The sequence below is a fragment of the Marmota monax genome, unplaced genomic scaffold (genome assembly GCF_021218885.2).
Source record: "Marmota monax isolate L192 unplaced genomic scaffold, Marmota_monax_Labrador192_F-V1.1 WCK01_AAM20220418_F8-fsc00110, whole genome shotgun sequence".
Lineage (NCBI taxonomy): Eukaryota > Metazoa > Chordata > Mammalia > Rodentia > Sciuridae > Marmota > Marmota monax.
Window position 1 is genome coordinate 3,896,655 of NW_026694633.1, and position 16,010 is coordinate 3,912,664.

Below are 16,010 nucleotides of genomic sequence, written 5' to 3' on the forward strand. Positions count from 1 at the left end.
AAAGAGCTGGCTGCTCATTTAAGTGTACTTCTTACTCCCAAGCCCAAGACACTGGTAAAGCTTAGGGGCAATGAGATGTATTTTCACTTCCTGCCCAGCAAATACCCCCACACTTTCCATCCTGACTTTCCCTTTCAATGAAAAGTACTTTAAAAATCTGCAATTTCTCTCCCCTTCTTTTTTGGTTCACATAATTTTCTTTACTCTATCACTCAGTCTTCCTGCCACACACTCCAGTCCATCAGCAAGATTAAACTTTAGAATTCTCTTAAGTTGAATTAAATGACCTTTCAAGTTACTTGCCTTCTTTTCAAATCCTCCCTTCTGTTTTACTTAATAAATATCTCTTCTGCCATCAGTTCTCTCATTATGGCTCATTAGTCTTTTCGCACTATATTCTTGCTTTGGGGTAATTAAACAATCTCAGACTTCATGAAAAAGAAAAGAGTTCCTGGCATATGATAAATGTATCGTAAACTTCTAAAATATTAATTTATTTGGCTTCTAGAGACATGGTGCCCATTGCTGACACTGTAGGACAAATCTCTTTTCTACAAACCACTCCCAGGAAACTGGAGGCTCTAGGTCTTTGCCTTTGTGAGTTGTAGCTTGCACCATGTTGGCCAGTTAAGTCTGTGATTTTGGTTTCTTTGACAGCTGTGTGAGGAGAATTTAAATCACTTTACTAATTAAGAAAACTAAACCAAAATAACTAACCTTGCATATAATCCTGCACATATCCTAATCCTAGGCAATGAGAACTTTAAATTGTTTTTGTTTCAGTAACACTACTCTGGACTGTGGCTCCTATTTTTATTCACAGTTCCAGGCTGTTTTTATTTTTCCTCCTGTGCTTCAGTTTTTAGATTATTTGTTGAAGAAATGAATAACTAAATGAATAAAGAACCATTATTTCTCTTTTTCCCAGAAGGAATGACTGAGTCTTAAAAAAGGCACAACTTTGCCAAAGTCCCACCCAAACTTGTGGACCCCTGGCTCTCATTCTTGACTAAGGCAATGATAGACCTGTTAGTCATTCTTGTTGTTGACACACTCACATAAGATGCACTAGGATTGATCTGTTCCAAAGAGAATTGAAAAATGGTGAATGGACTGTATAGATAGGAAGGATAGTCTGTGTCTGATGGCACAGCATTTCTTGACTCTAATCCTTACTGGCTAAGACTTACCTTACTGGGTAAGTCATTTAAATGCTCTAATCTTTATCTGTGAAATGGGGAGCATAATACCTGCTTCATATGATTAAATAAGTAAATGTGGGAGATTGCTACTATTATCAAAAGTATTATGAGGGGCTAGGGAGACAGCTCAGTTGGTAGAGTGCTTGCCTTGCATGCATAAGGTCCTGGGTTCAATCCCTAGCACGCGCGCACGCACACACACACACACGAGTATTATAATATAGCTATCCACTTATCCTTGACCTTAAGAATGCTCAGTCACTTGCCACTCTGGAATCACATGCATATAGAGATGACATCATGATGCCCCAATGACCAGTGATCTCTAAATTCTTAATATACTATCATGGCACCATAGTATTTATTTATAGATGAAGGTTGGAATAGATTGGGAGTAACAGGAAGAACAGAGGCTATTCACTAGGATAGTATTGAAGCAGAGAAATCTTGTTTCTATTTTGATAGTTGAGTTCTATAGTGGCATGTTTTAGTTGTCTATATTAGGAATTTATTTCTGGCACGACAGTCTATGCTCATTCAGATATTTTCTTCCTTTGCATTCTGATGTTGGAACAGAAAGTGTGTCAAAAGTCTTTGTGACTAGGACAGAACCTAAAAATCAATCTCAAACTGTCTGTGTAGTTTGTTCCTACTTGGAATCAGGATAACCAGTCAGCTCAAGGGGAAAATAAAAATAGTCAAAAAAAATTTGTCCTCTTTTAGAAGCAAACAATATTGTCTGATTTTTAAAAAACCTTTTGAGAGTCAGTTTCTTCTGCATTTAGAAGATGAGTCATAGCCACCCCAGGACTGTTCTCTGTATTAAGTGATGAACAGATAGAGTTTCAAATGTCAGGGTCCATACACAGTGACTACTGAGGAGGATAAACCAGACCCAGGTGGACTCAGAGCAAGACCAGATGATAGCACCCTCTGAGTGGAATAAACAGAATCAGCACGAAGTACAGAGACGTGTCCACTATAGAAATAACTCAGTCATTCAGATGCTTTATTCATTGTTGGTAGTGAAGCTGCAGCATCTCCCTAAGGGAGACTGATGTAGCTAATATAAGACAGGCCACGAGGAAAGTAGTTACCACACATCTGCAGTAATATCCTAACAGAAGATACGGGCTACAAGGAGATCAGATTAAGTCTGTATCTTTGGCAAAAGAATTTTCCAGTTTCTCTGCCACTAGGGAAATAGAAGGAACAAGACCCTTTATTTGAAAGGTACAACTATTCCAGTAACCTGAAAGGGGTTTGGAAGAATCCTCTCAATCTGCTGCACCCCAGTGGGCACTTTCCAGCCCCACTGGTGCTGGTGTTGTGCCCACAGGTTATATTTGATCACTTGTTTGGTTTTCTTACTAGCTCAATACTAGGAAGGGAATCACCTGGGCCACACCCATGAACATAGGCCATTGTGTGTGGCTAAATTTGCATCTAGAATACAAATTAGTCTCTTGGGATTTGGAGAATGTGGCTTGGTTCTGCAGAGCTAGATCACTCTTGATAGAATTGATAAAATTGAGTTTCTGTACCTAATAAGCTTGGGCAGATTATGAAACGATTGTGACCCTATAAAGCCTTACTTGGGTAGCTAGTTTTTAGTTTCTCTCTCCTCTCCTCCACTTCTCTTTTCAATATAATCCTTACTGAAACATATCCTATTTTTGTCTTAAAATAATTCATCAGAAGTAATTTAAACAGAAAATAGCCATTGATATAAAAAACAAAACAAAACCTTTTATGACTATAAACTTTGTCTACACTAAATGAATTATGTGGATTAATTCAGTCAAAACACTTTGACCCTGAAGCAGAAATGGTTTGGGAGTTGTCTTTTTTCACTTTCTTGGCCACTTCTAGTTTTTAAAAGATCCATCTGATTACCCAATTTTGGGGCTCTAGGATTAAGAGTCTAATAACCTGGCACTTACAGTGAACTTTGGGCAGTCTTTCTTTATTCTTAAATGATGGGAGCCATGGACCCTTCCCACCCCTCTTTCTTCTTGGACACACTGTTTCTTGTGGTGATCACCCCCTGAGTGATGATGGCCTTGACAATAAGTATCCTCTAGACCAGAGAGAGTGTCTTGACATCTTCCCTAACCAGCATCTCAAGGTGACGGATGGACCTAGAGAATAGCAAGTTGTGGGTGTTCCAAACAGGTTTTGGGATGATCCTCTGAGCACAGTGCAATCAGCCACTTCCACCTTTATGCAATGAGAGTAAGGGAATATGAGAGTGAGAAAATACTATGTCATCTCTGATGTTTGGGAAATAGCAGTTTGTTGTGGAAGGAAATGCACTTGACTGGGAGTCCAGGGATCAGTCACAATACTTTATTTAATTTAACTGTGCAAACTTGGGCAGTGGCTTCACCTCTCTGGGTCTCAGTTCCCACTCTTGTAAATTGAGTGGATTAGTTTAGATGATTTCTATTGGATGTGTATCAGACAAAAGGTGGTTGAAAGATAGCTGGAGAAAAATCGGAGTGGGAAACAATTGATCTCAGAAATCTAAATATGCACAAACTAACTTGACTAAGAGGTGAAATTTAAGGTAAATTATTAGGATTTTGCAGATGGGAGAAAACGTTAACCCTGTTAGAAACAGGGCTGAAGCTTTGCAGCCTGAAATTCTATCTCTGCTGTGCTGTGTGCACAGGCAGTTTCATCTTTCTGAAGGTTCCCTCATCCAGAAAATAGAGACGCTGTGATCATTTATATGTGAGCATGAACAACACATTATTTACAGAACCACCAGAGATTAAGATGCCGTCTGTTCAGGCTGCGCCTCTATAATCTCTGGCAGTTTGGAAGGAGGAGGCAGGGGAGGATGTGTGAAGTGGGGGAGGAATGTCATGCCCACATGTTGGTATGCCATTCTGTCTGCATTTCTGAAAAGAGTGCTCATGTGCAGACACAGCCCAGGATCTTAACTATCACCTGGTAGCAATGAAGGAACCATGTCTTAATAGTGAGCAATGGAGAACTTGGAGCTTCGTCAATACTTACTCTCACATTGTGCATTACATTGGATTATGTTCAAATGATGATTAAAATTCCCAAAGGCAGCACAGAGCAGGGCCGAATCCTGTGAACTGAGGATGGACTAGGTTCTGGACCTTATGTTAGCACTAACTTGCTGGTTGTCCTTGGGAAAGTCACTTAATAGCTTTGAATTTTAATTATTTCAGCTACAAAACCCAGGGAAAGGAGAAGGTCGAGATGATTTCTGAAATTTCTTTTAATTGTAAGTCTAGACTCCTTGATTGTAGTGTCTACTGTGAACTAACCCTGAAGCCAACAATGTTCCTGAAGTACTCATAAAATCCCTGTTCAAAGGATAAGCTCTAAGCTGAATGCGTACATCTACCCAGCTGCATTCAAGTCTCGTCAGAGTCTTTCCAATACAATCTCCCAGCCTTCCCAGGTAAGTACATCAACCTGTACATGTGTCATTGCTGGTCACACCTCCAGCATCTGTTTCTTTTGTTCCCATTTCTACAACAGTCTTCTCTCCCATTATCCTCCTGAGAAAATCCTCCATACTATTCAAAATATGGTTCAACTGTAATTCCTCTTATGGAGGTAAACTTTTTTCCTGGTCTTACCTCAGAGACTCCTTTACAACATGTTACAGCATGTGTCACATCACAGACATACTTAGTGGAGTTTGCATCTGTCAGATTACTATTGGTGACTTTAGTGTAGACATTGTATGTCCAAAGCCTAGCTAGATTCATGTACATCATAAAATAAGGGCATAATCCAATGTTTCTTTAGTAAACTGCAAAGAAGTGGTTTTTGGAAACATGATCTATTGATTTTGGGTCCCTAAATCCAAACCTTTAGGCCAAACCTTTTACATTATGGGAGTATTAAACTACTGGGATTCCTTACCCCAGCTGAAGTTAAGAGAGGCTTCTTGTAGAATTTTGGGGGGCTGATTTTAAAACCATTGTTCTCTGATTCCATTTTTTGTTTTACTTCTTCATAAAATTACCAAAATCCTGGTAATGCTTCTGAACTATTTTAAATCTCACATGGATGGATTTTATCTGGGGGAGGAGACCAAAAGTAAATTCTGTCTGCATTAATTGAAGAATGAGGGACCATGCATACCATATTGCTTTGAGCAGTATTTCTCAGTGGAGGAGGAGTGCTATTGGCATTTTGGGTGGAGCACGTTCTTATGTTATGGTACTGTCCTGTCTAGTACAATATTTTTAGCATTCCTCATCCCAGCTTCAAAATCTAATAGTAATCCCCTTCCCTGGTGTCTATGACAAAAAAAATACTCTTTATTGAAGTGGCATTGCTCATGTTGAGAGTCATTGATTTTAGAAGAAGCCAGACAGCTTCCCATATTATAATAAATACCATTTTTCTGAACTTGGAAGTTTAGATTCAAGATTTTCTTAACCCTAAACACATCGACTTAGCTGTCAATCCTAGTTCAGCAACTGGAGAGTTGCTTTTGACTAAGAAAAACTGAAAAGAGAGAAAACATATGCCTTTCTTTTGTCTAGACTCTTTAGATCACAAGGAACTTTAACAAACACCATCTTATTTGCCTTTTGTGTGGTCTGAGGGGCAGTTTCTATAATCCCTATTTTAAGAAAAGAAAAAAATCTTGAAGGAGTTGAATGGTACTGACTCAAGTTTCACAGCCATATATTTCAAAGCCGAGACTGTAAATCAGGTCTTCTGACTCTTAGGCCATTTCACTCCTCACAAAGTGTCTAGAAAAACCACAGAGACAGAAGTTATGCATCCTATAATTACCTTTAATATTGGTGGGATATGTGGCTAGCTTACCAAGCCAGAAACTAGACCTAAAGAATAATGTGTGTGTGTGTGTGTGTGTGTGTGTGTGTGTATGTATGTATGTGAGCATTCTCAGCTGATTGACATGTTCATATTAAGTGCTGAATGCTCATTAGGAGATTTAGCATGTATTAAAATCCACAGAGACAAAGATGGGTACTGTGATGAATTGTTTTTATGACTAATTTGGTGGCACAGGATTAATGGGAAGAAAATGAATTTCACAACATGATTTTGAAAGTCTTAGTCTTACACTTTACCAAAGCTCATTTTCAAGAAATGACACTCTAGGAGCTTTCCCTGTCTGCCTTAAAGGCTGTTAGATTGTTGCTCTGAGTCACAAACCCAGAAGCAAAAGCCAGAAGCCTCCACTGAATAGTGAGGATGTGGTGGGCTGACTTTTACAGCCTTAGGTGGTGCTGGATCCTGCACTGGTATCCATCCATTTCTGGTGGTTCAATTGTCTACACTTCCTGGGGAAAGGCAGTAAAGTGTCATCATTGCATGCAGCAGCCTGCAGAGCACCAATACTCAATGCTGAAATGTTGAAACAATTGAGCAATAATATCAATTGCAAAAGGACAAGAATTATCTCCTAGAAAGAAAATGCTGATTCCTAATGGCATTACAACTGCAGTCTCGAGTTCTATTCCCCTTCTGGATTGCTCTTCTAGTCAGAAAAGGGAAGTTAAATGGGAATTTCCTAGAGAAGCAGTTTGGGTGTTAAGTGAACTATAAATGATGGACATTAGTTATCTGAGAAACTCATGGTTTTCACAGAGGAAGTGTAGCATGGGAGTTAAAAGCACAAATTGGTTAGTTGTGTGAAATCTGGACAGGTTATTTAACTACTATAAAGTAGGAACAATCAGCTTATAGAGTCATAGTAAATGTAAATAAGTGCTAGCTATTACTGTAATTATTGTTATTATGACTATTGCCTGGTGAAGTACTATAACAAAATGTCAGTACTTTCAATCAGTAATGATCTAAAAAGAGGAGTTTTGATTTCTGATTCTGTAGGCTTGACGAGGAAGAGTGCAGATTATTCAAGGCTTTGGTCCTCTTTAATAGAACCGTGTTAGAATGTTAGAGCTTTCAGGACCTGGAACACTATTTAGAGATTTAGACTAAATCTCTAAAACATCTTTCTTGTTTTAGAGATGAAGATGGAGAAGGAAAGAAGAGTTAAATCCTTACCCAAATTCTTGCAACAAGGATTCTCAAGTTTTGAATCTTTGTTTTCTTTCTGGCTCATAGTTCTACCTATGAAATTTCCACCTGGTGTATCCTTAACCACTAGTTCTTTCACCTGGAGGTGCAAAAGGAAATAATCTAAAATCAAACTACTTCAACTTTCCTACTCCCAGAAGCTCTGGTACAAGTTTGGTAGAAGAAGCTAAACTCATTGACTAAGCAAGTTTTCATGACTTACAAAAAATATGCATGCTGTTTAAAGATGCAAAAGGGCAGTGGATTGAGAGAAAAGAGACTTCAGTTTTGCTTTTTCCTCTGCTATTAACTCAAGGGCCTGTTCTAAGTTGCCATTTCTATGGTTGGGTTACAAAATTTTGGTATGATAATGTTTTGTATAGATATAATCTCTAGTGCACAATCAATGAAAACAAATTATGAAGACTGTTCTGTCAATAGAATGTTCAAACACCTGGGTGTAATTGTTTTTTGCTTACTGGTTATTTTAAAAACAAATAACAAAATTTTAAAAAATTAAGAGGCCATGGAAACCAGCTTGCTCATTTCTAAGGCAGTTTATTGGGTTGGAATATTTTTGCCTTTGGCAAATGAAAATGTTAATTCTGAGCATTTGTTTATTGACTTGTTGCAGTAGAATGATCTGTTTTTCTTTCATTTTTGTCAGTAATCACCAGTTAAAACTCTTAAAGCCAGGCCTGGTTATTTTTGGAAAAGGATAATATTCCATGACCCATCAGGCTGTGATGTCATCTGCTCTCCTCTAACTAATAAATGTTCTTTCAATTTAAGCTATGCTTCATCTGAATATAGGAACAATAGGAATTCCTGCCACTCATGAAGCCTGACCATGTGAACTTTCAAGAAAATGGCAAGTATCTTTTTAAGGTGAAAGTGGAAACGGACACACGACTCCACTGAAGTTTTGTGTTTATAAGTTGCCTTATCGCAGTGAAATCCAAGATCCTGGAGCTGATGTGTCTCTTGTTCTCTGGGAAAGACAGCAAAACATAATTCTCAGGATTAGTCTATTTTGGCCATCATTACCCATCCCCACAGAGGGGCTGGAAATGTGGTTGTCAGGGTAAGATTTAATGATCTATGTTTGCCTCCTCTTTTATGTGCTAAAGAAAAGTGCCGCAGAGAACACTGAATGCAATGAATATTTATAGAGCACCTATGGGTCAGGTTATAGGAGTTCCAAACAAACACACTTAAACACAGTATTTCTGTGCCAGTATAGGATGAATTTCAAAATGAGTGATTACATGTTATAAGCATGAGTATCAAAGCCACATTGTCAATTCTCTTTGTTTCCTGGGATATAAAATTAGAGAAACCCTTTAAGTTACTGACAGAGAAAATTGAACTCTCTTCAGCTCTGAGATAATGGTAAGTTTTCCTTTCCAAAATTCAGGCCCTTCCATGACATACACAAGATACACCAAATGAAAAACAAGACTCCAGACAAAATATGCTTATTATTAAAGCTAGTATAGTATACTAGAGGCCAGAGTTGACAGCCTCACTAAATTTCCCTTCAGTAATATAATTTAATATGCAGCAAAGGCCAGAGAATGGCATACCTTACCAGCGTCAGGGGCTAAAAGAGCACTTACAAGTTACTACCCATGTCTTTGTTAAGACATAAGTCCCCAAGAAGAGAAATGACCTGTCAGAGACCCTGGAACCAGAGATCTAATTACTGATAGATAAATGAATAGATAGATAGATCAACGGCAGACAAAACGACCTCATTGAGTTTTCAAGATGAATAGCAACCATAATAAATAGAATTAAGAATCATCTGATAGAACAGCTTTAATTTCAGGCTTACTTTCTACAATGCCTGAGCATTGTGTTAGCCTTTGTGGTAGAAGAAGAAAATATTTAAGTACCAAACAGTGATTCATTAAAAAAAGTATGGTTGCATTTGAAAAATGGCCCTGCTTTAGTCATAAAAAGCACAAAGCAAAGTACAGGAGTAGTCACTAAACATTAGGAACACAAGATTTGAAAAATAAATGTTAGCTAGACACTCAAGTTTCTACTCATGACCCCAACAGATTTTACTTAGGGAATAGATGGTATAAAGACTATTTATTTATGGTCAGAGTCCTCAAAGGAGCCTCAAGAATTTAGTCAAGTTATTGGATTTACTTGGATTTGGGGTTAAGCAGTGCATGAAATAAAATTATTTTTGCTCACATTGATTTATAAGATGGATATAAGCTCATTTCAATAAGTAATTAGTAAAAATATTTCTATTTATCCCTTTCACCCACCCATATTGAGAAATATCTTTAATACTTCTTTGTTAACTCTGAACTCCTATTATCATGACAAGATAATTATTGAAAATTAACTTAAAACTATTAGTTAAAAGGCAAAAGCTGATTCAAACCACTGAGCCTTCTTAGTTAATTTTTTTTAACCTTGAGATAGAAATGTTCAGGATCAAGTAAACTAAACCACAAATAATGCACAGTTTTTCCATTAACTGAACCTAATCAAGCCCAAATCTCTGCAATCAAAAAATTTAATTCAATATTTCACTTTTCAGTAAAAAAGATAATAAAAGCAAAACATATTCATGTTGAAGCTTAAAAACATTTAGAAACACATTCAACTTGAACTATCCTGTTGACTGTCCCATACCTATATGAAATAATCAATAATTGCTTATTCCATCATGCTCATTACAAGGTGCCTTCAAATATCTACACTTTGTGTCTTGCCAATAACTTTTTGAGATAGTTATGTCAGTTCTCATCAACATTTTGCAGATAAAGGAATGGAGCTTTAGAGGATTTTATAATGTTGCCAAGTTGTAAGTAGCACACTTCCTACTGACTACAAGTCTTGTGTCATTTCCATGTTTATCATACTGTACTTACTAAGACAAGGCGCACACACATGCACACTTGAATTAAGAACTTTTGGATTATTTCTGAGTTGGATTTCAGGAAATCAGCAAACTCTTTCATGGAAAACTGTACTTTATGGTAAAATGGAATCTATATGAAGCAAACCCTAGCTCCTTAATGATAGCATGTGCTATCATTGTTACCCTGGTTGTTCTGGGCATCTTTGGGCTGCTGGACATGTACTAGGTACAAGTGGTATTTTCTCCTTTCTCAAAGAACATCTAGTTCTTGGTTACTGTGAGGATGTTTTTTAGCACATTCTAAAACAGCATTGTCCAATAGAGCTTTCTGCAATGATGGAAATTTTCTATATCAGCACTATCCAAAAAAAGAAGCCATTAGCCACATATGGTTATTGAGCATTCAAAATATGGCTAGTGTGACTGAGGTACTGTATTTTAAAGTTTTAAACTAATTAAAATATAAATTTAAATAGTTATGTGAGACTAGTGAGTAGAGGTCAGAGGATATCTAGACATCTAAGATTCTGGTCCTTGGGACTCAGAGTACCACAGCAATAGCATCCTTGTAGGATCACTGAGTGAGGGTACAATGGAAGCTATGTATTTAATTTTGCACTTTGCCTTAATTGGTTCTAGAGAGGGTTGGAAGCAGAATGCTGCCATGAGCAATAAGAAAGCATATGTGAATCTTTAAGGAATAACAAATGGAAGAGAATGTGTTGTGGTAAATATTAAGAGATGAAAGAGCTAAACACTGTCATTTGAATTGAATTTGAATTTCTAAACATTATGTATTGGAACAGGACAGAACTATCAATTCAATATAAAAATATCCTCCTTGCCAATGCAATTGCAGTGCAATTACTAAGGCCACAGAATTCCAATTAATGAAGATGTAATTTAACTATGAGCTGGAAAGAAAAGCAAGAAGAAGAAATGAACAGAACATTAGTTTCTGCTATATGTTAGAATGAATTGTATCTCTAATGAAGCTACTTACTTGAAAGAACTGTGAATATTCAATGAAATGACTGATGAAGGGACTTAGCATAGAACCCAGCAAGTGGTAAGCAAGTGATAAATAAATAAATAAATAAATATATGTATATATATATATACCATTATAAGTACTAATATATATATATATATATATATATTAGTATCATATAATTATATATTAGTATCATATATAATTATATATTAGTATCATATATAATTATATATATATATATATATATATATATATATATATATATATATATTAGTACTTATAATGGTCTTTGTTTCTCTCTAGATTTTTGTAGAGCCTCTTTCAAATTCCCATGACAGCTTAGGAAGCTGCTTACAGTAATCAATTTGGGGAAAATTATTTTTGGGGGAGGAATAGGTCAATAGAAGGTGTACAGACAACATAAGGGCAAGCTGAGAAATACCACGGCACAATTCCTATTTGTGAATTGCTACTGTAGGGAAACTGTTACTGAGGAAGGTTGATGATATCTCTCAGGTGTGTTGAGACCAACAACATTGTAATAGTAGAACTAAGCAAAGTGCAGGAAAAAATAGTAGCTAAGAGGTTTGCTTATAATTTAGTGTTTTTGCATTTTGCTGATATTCTTGTCAAAATTTGTGAAAAAGGAAGCATGCAAGAGTAGTAGGAAGGGCCATGGAATCAAGTTAACCAGGTTCTAATCCTAACTTTTCAATCATGTGACTTAGACTGATGACCATCTTTGGGTTCCCAAGTTCTCCTGTGAGACAGTGGTGCTGAATGGATCTTTAAGGTTATTCCAGCCCTAAACTCAATAGGGTAACTCAAAATATGATAGCCTATATGGATTCTGGCTTTCCAGTCTTTCTGCAATTCCATTGCTGTTTCAGAAAAGTCTGCTCATTTATTTCTCTAACCTGTTTCTGTAAACTCAGAGCTCAAGTTGTGTGAACAGTGGCATCTCTAGCAGCATGCATAAAAGCAGTTGGGAGGGTGGGAGTGAGTGACAGTGGGTGGGTGAGCAGATTAAAGAGGAGATGGCTGGGAGAGAGAGTAGTATGTATAAAAGAGAAAAGCAGGTCTCCCCCTTTATTATTCTTTTGCTATATTCCCCTATAACAGCTATTCAAAGAAAAACACCAAATCAAGGGCATGAAAATGGCTTGGACATTGGAGGTGAGCAGAACTGAATTTGAGTTCAACCTTTTGATTCAGTATTTCTAACTTCAGTTTCCTTATCTGTGTGATACTAATGGTTAGCAGCTACTGTGAAGTTCAAATGTGATAGTGGATAATGAGTGTTCTGTAAATATTCTCTTAACTTGGTCTCCCCAAACTGGCTCACTCCCTTTTCCATCTCACAATAAAGAAATGGACACACAAGGCTGCTTAAATATCTGTATCTAGAGGATGTAAACAGTATGTACTGGAGAGAGAAATGTGCAGAGGAGGGAAAGTCATAACCTGAGACAGAAATTCCAGTCTCCCTATTAATGAAGCCTCTTTCTTTCATTGTAGCCTTACAATTCTCTGGTTCCCGAGAGCCACAGAAATGTTTATTACAACAGCGTCCCTAACTGTGTTGTCAACACTTTACAGACAGGAAGACACACTGCACAGGAAGAGAAAATAGGATGAGGCAACACCCGAAGTTTCAAGCTGTATCCTGGAGTGATACGGGCTTTTTGGCTCTTCCATCCATAAGTGCCAGCGAACCTCTCAAGTGGATTCCGGGGTGCGGGTGGAGGCAGAGAACCGGGAAGTCAGAGTACCTTTACAGTTTTCTAGGTAAACACCAGATCCTCTTTATGTGATTCAACGCTTGCAGGGAATGCTGGCCTCCAGTGAGCCACCAGCTCCTGGGGGCAGCTTCTGACAACTTTCAGCACCGTGGACAGCGCTCATTCCTTGGTCAGACCTGAGGCCAGGGCTCACCCGAGCTCTCCCTGGCCCCTCACCCCGGGGGGTAGGCGGGTTATCCGGCGACCCTTGGCTAATTCCAGCCAATGACTACCTTCTCCACTTAGGCGAGAACATTTAGAAGGATGAGGAGTGCCAGAAACAGGCAACAGCCCTGCTCCAGTCTTCCCGCATCTTTTCTCTGCCTTGCCTTTGCGCCTAGTCTTTTGACAGCTTGTATCTTTACCCTTCAATCACAGTATAAAATACACATGGGGGTGTTCAGGAGAGAAGGAGGTTCGGGGCCACGCTGCCCTACCCCAGCCCTCTGGATTCGTGGGAAATTGATGTGCTTTGGGGTTGGGGGAGAGAAGGGACTGAAGGGGTGAAGTAGTGCCTGCTAGAGTCATCTCCCGAGGCTGCCCTCTCTGGGCAGGAAGCTTCCCTGGACACTTCTCCCGTCACGTCCTCCTCCCAGCCCCCGTATCACCATTCGCTGGGGACGGATGCCCCTCGCGGCTCACCAGCCTAGTTGGGGCGCCGGGGCTCAGCTGGAGTCCCTTTGAAGAGTTTGCTCTCAGGTAAAGGGCAGACGTTGCCCCCGCCCTCCTCTCCCTCTGCGGCTGGGAAAGAGTCTTTTCCTTTCCTTGGGCTCAGTCCGAGGAGGCCGAGAACCGAGCTGCCCAAGCCGGATGCGTGCCCAGGCTGGGAGGAAAGGACGGGCCCGGCGTCTGCCAACACCGGGTGGCCCAGACCCAGCTCCAGCTCCAGCTCCCTCCTCTGCTTCTCGCTCCCGCCGCGCGGGGACTGTGCTTGCCTCCGCCCCGCCTGGTAGCTCTAGCGAGTCCGGAGCCCCGCCGGACCCCTTTCGCTGCCAGAGGCGGAGAGACCCTGACCCTCAGCTCCTGCCTTATTTCAGGGAGCCCCTTCCCAGAGTGCGCCCTCAGCCTCCGCGCCATGTTCCTGCTTCCCCGCTCCTAGTGGCTCCGGTTCCCTGCTCATCCCAGTCGCGGGGTACAGATGAGTCGGGGTGTCGCGGAGGGGTACAGACTGTGGCGAAGGGGAACGTTCACTCACCAGAGGGGCTGGAGGCGATGGACTGCCTGCTGGGGCTGGTGGCTGACCGTCTGCACTTCAGGCGCGGGCTGTCTCTCCGGCTGTGATGGGGGGTGATGGTGGAAGGAAGGCAAGAGTCAGCCGCTGCTGTTGAACAGCTCCTCAATTATTCAGATGGAACCCCCTCCCGCAACCTCCCCATTCCTGCCAGTCCTCTCTCCAGCTCGCCTGTCTCCGCCTCCTTGGAGTCACGTGGCTAGCCCAACCCCTTACATTATAGAGTCCAAGCCTCACACCAGACCCCTCTCCCCTCTGCTCCGTTCTGCCTGGCACTCTGAACTCCTCGCTGGCCTTCTGAGCTTCAAGGTGAGGCCTCCAGTCTGTCAGGCTGCAGGGAGGCTGAGGGGGCCTGGAATGGGGACAGTTCTCTGTCCTGGGAAAGCAGGCCTGGCAAGACTCTGCAGTGTTGGTGTGTCAGGAAGGCATCTACCACTTCTCTGTCTCTACTACCTCTGGGACTCAGCTACCCAGGCCTGTTGCCTGCCCTCTGGAAGCTTCCTGCTTCCGGCCTGGAGCCCTCCTTGGTCTTAAACTTCTTCCACTCTCCTCAGCCCTACAGGAAAAAACAAGGACCTGGAAGCTGATTCCCTCACTATTCACAAAGAAGGCAAGATCCAAGTGAGCAAGTAGGCCAGTTTATCTTGGGGTTCACAACATCTTGTGTGTGCAAAGACCATGGTTTGAGATTTTAAAGACCCACTAGAAATTTTAGCCTTTTTTTTTTTTTTTGTAATAGAAATTGAACCCAGGGGTGCTTAATCACTGAGCCACACCTCAAGACATTTTTATTTTTAATTTTGAGACAAGGTCTTTCTAACTTGCTTAGTTTGTCTTTGAACTTGTCATCCTTCTGTCTCAGCCTCCCAAGCCACTGGGCATATGGGCATGCACCACTGAGCCTGGCTAGAAATTTCAGTCTTTATGACTTTGGAGTTTTTAGTTTCTTTCTTCTCTCATCTGTGAAATGACCAGCACAGTAGTGTCATGAGAAGTAGAAATCATCATGTTCTTAAAATTGCCTAGCCCAGGCTTGACACATATTTGGAAGTTAGTAAATGAAAGTCCATCTTCCCTTGTCAGTGTTTTGATAAATTTCAGAAAACAAGGAGAAGCTTATGCATACCATAGAATAGAAATATCTTTTTTAAACATAGAAGGAAGCTTCCATGAGGTCAGGTTAGACATAACTGGTCTAAGTGAGGACAGCAGAAACACAAGCTTGTATTTTACATTGATTCCTTAAGATGGGTGTCCTAGAGGCATGTTATGTCTCAAAAATATGGGAACTGGACAATACTAATCCAAGTATGTTTGGCCTTATCAGTGAATGAATCATTTAACATGCACTGAGTAGATTGATTTGGATGGAAGATATCTCCATGAATTCTTGCACCTTTATCCAAGCACTCAAAATACATGGGGACTAATAAAATGTAACTCCCTGGACTTTAAAAATAAATTCACTGAGCTTGTTGTTGAGGAGTACACTGACTGTCTGATATTCTCTTATTAGGGTAGAACAATTCAAATCTAACTTTTGATTTTGGATCTGCCTTGAACCCCAGTGCTCCTGGCTTCTGCTCAGAAAGATGGCTGATCATAACTAGGACAGCCCTGATAAGTCCACATCACTCATGTTCATTACTGCCTTGAGCCAGAATTCAGGCCTAAATATCCATGATTTAACTTCTGAATAGTCATATAGAGTGCATCAGAGCTCTTGAGATCCCCCCAAGAAGTTGCAGAATATTGAAGAAAAAGAGTAAAGTTAAAGAATCAGAAGTTTGGAATGTTAATGCAGACTCTGCCAGTTACTTATATAATCCTTGACAAATCATTTCTACTCTCTGAGTCTTACCTT

General features: G+C 40.0%; 1 protein-coding gene across 1 annotated transcript in view; it reads right to left on the minus strand.

Moving 5' to 3' along the window:
* Window positions 1–14,341, minus strand: part of Slc7a14 (solute carrier family 7 member 14) — a 114,050-nt gene extending 99,709 nt beyond the window's left edge. The window contains exon 1 of the mRNA XM_046422969.2: window positions 14,111–14,341. The gene's annotated coding sequence lies outside the window, so the exon portion shown is untranslated. The remainder of the gene's footprint in view (window positions 1–14,110) is intronic.
* Between the last annotated feature and the right edge of the window lie 1,669 nt (window positions 14,342–16,010).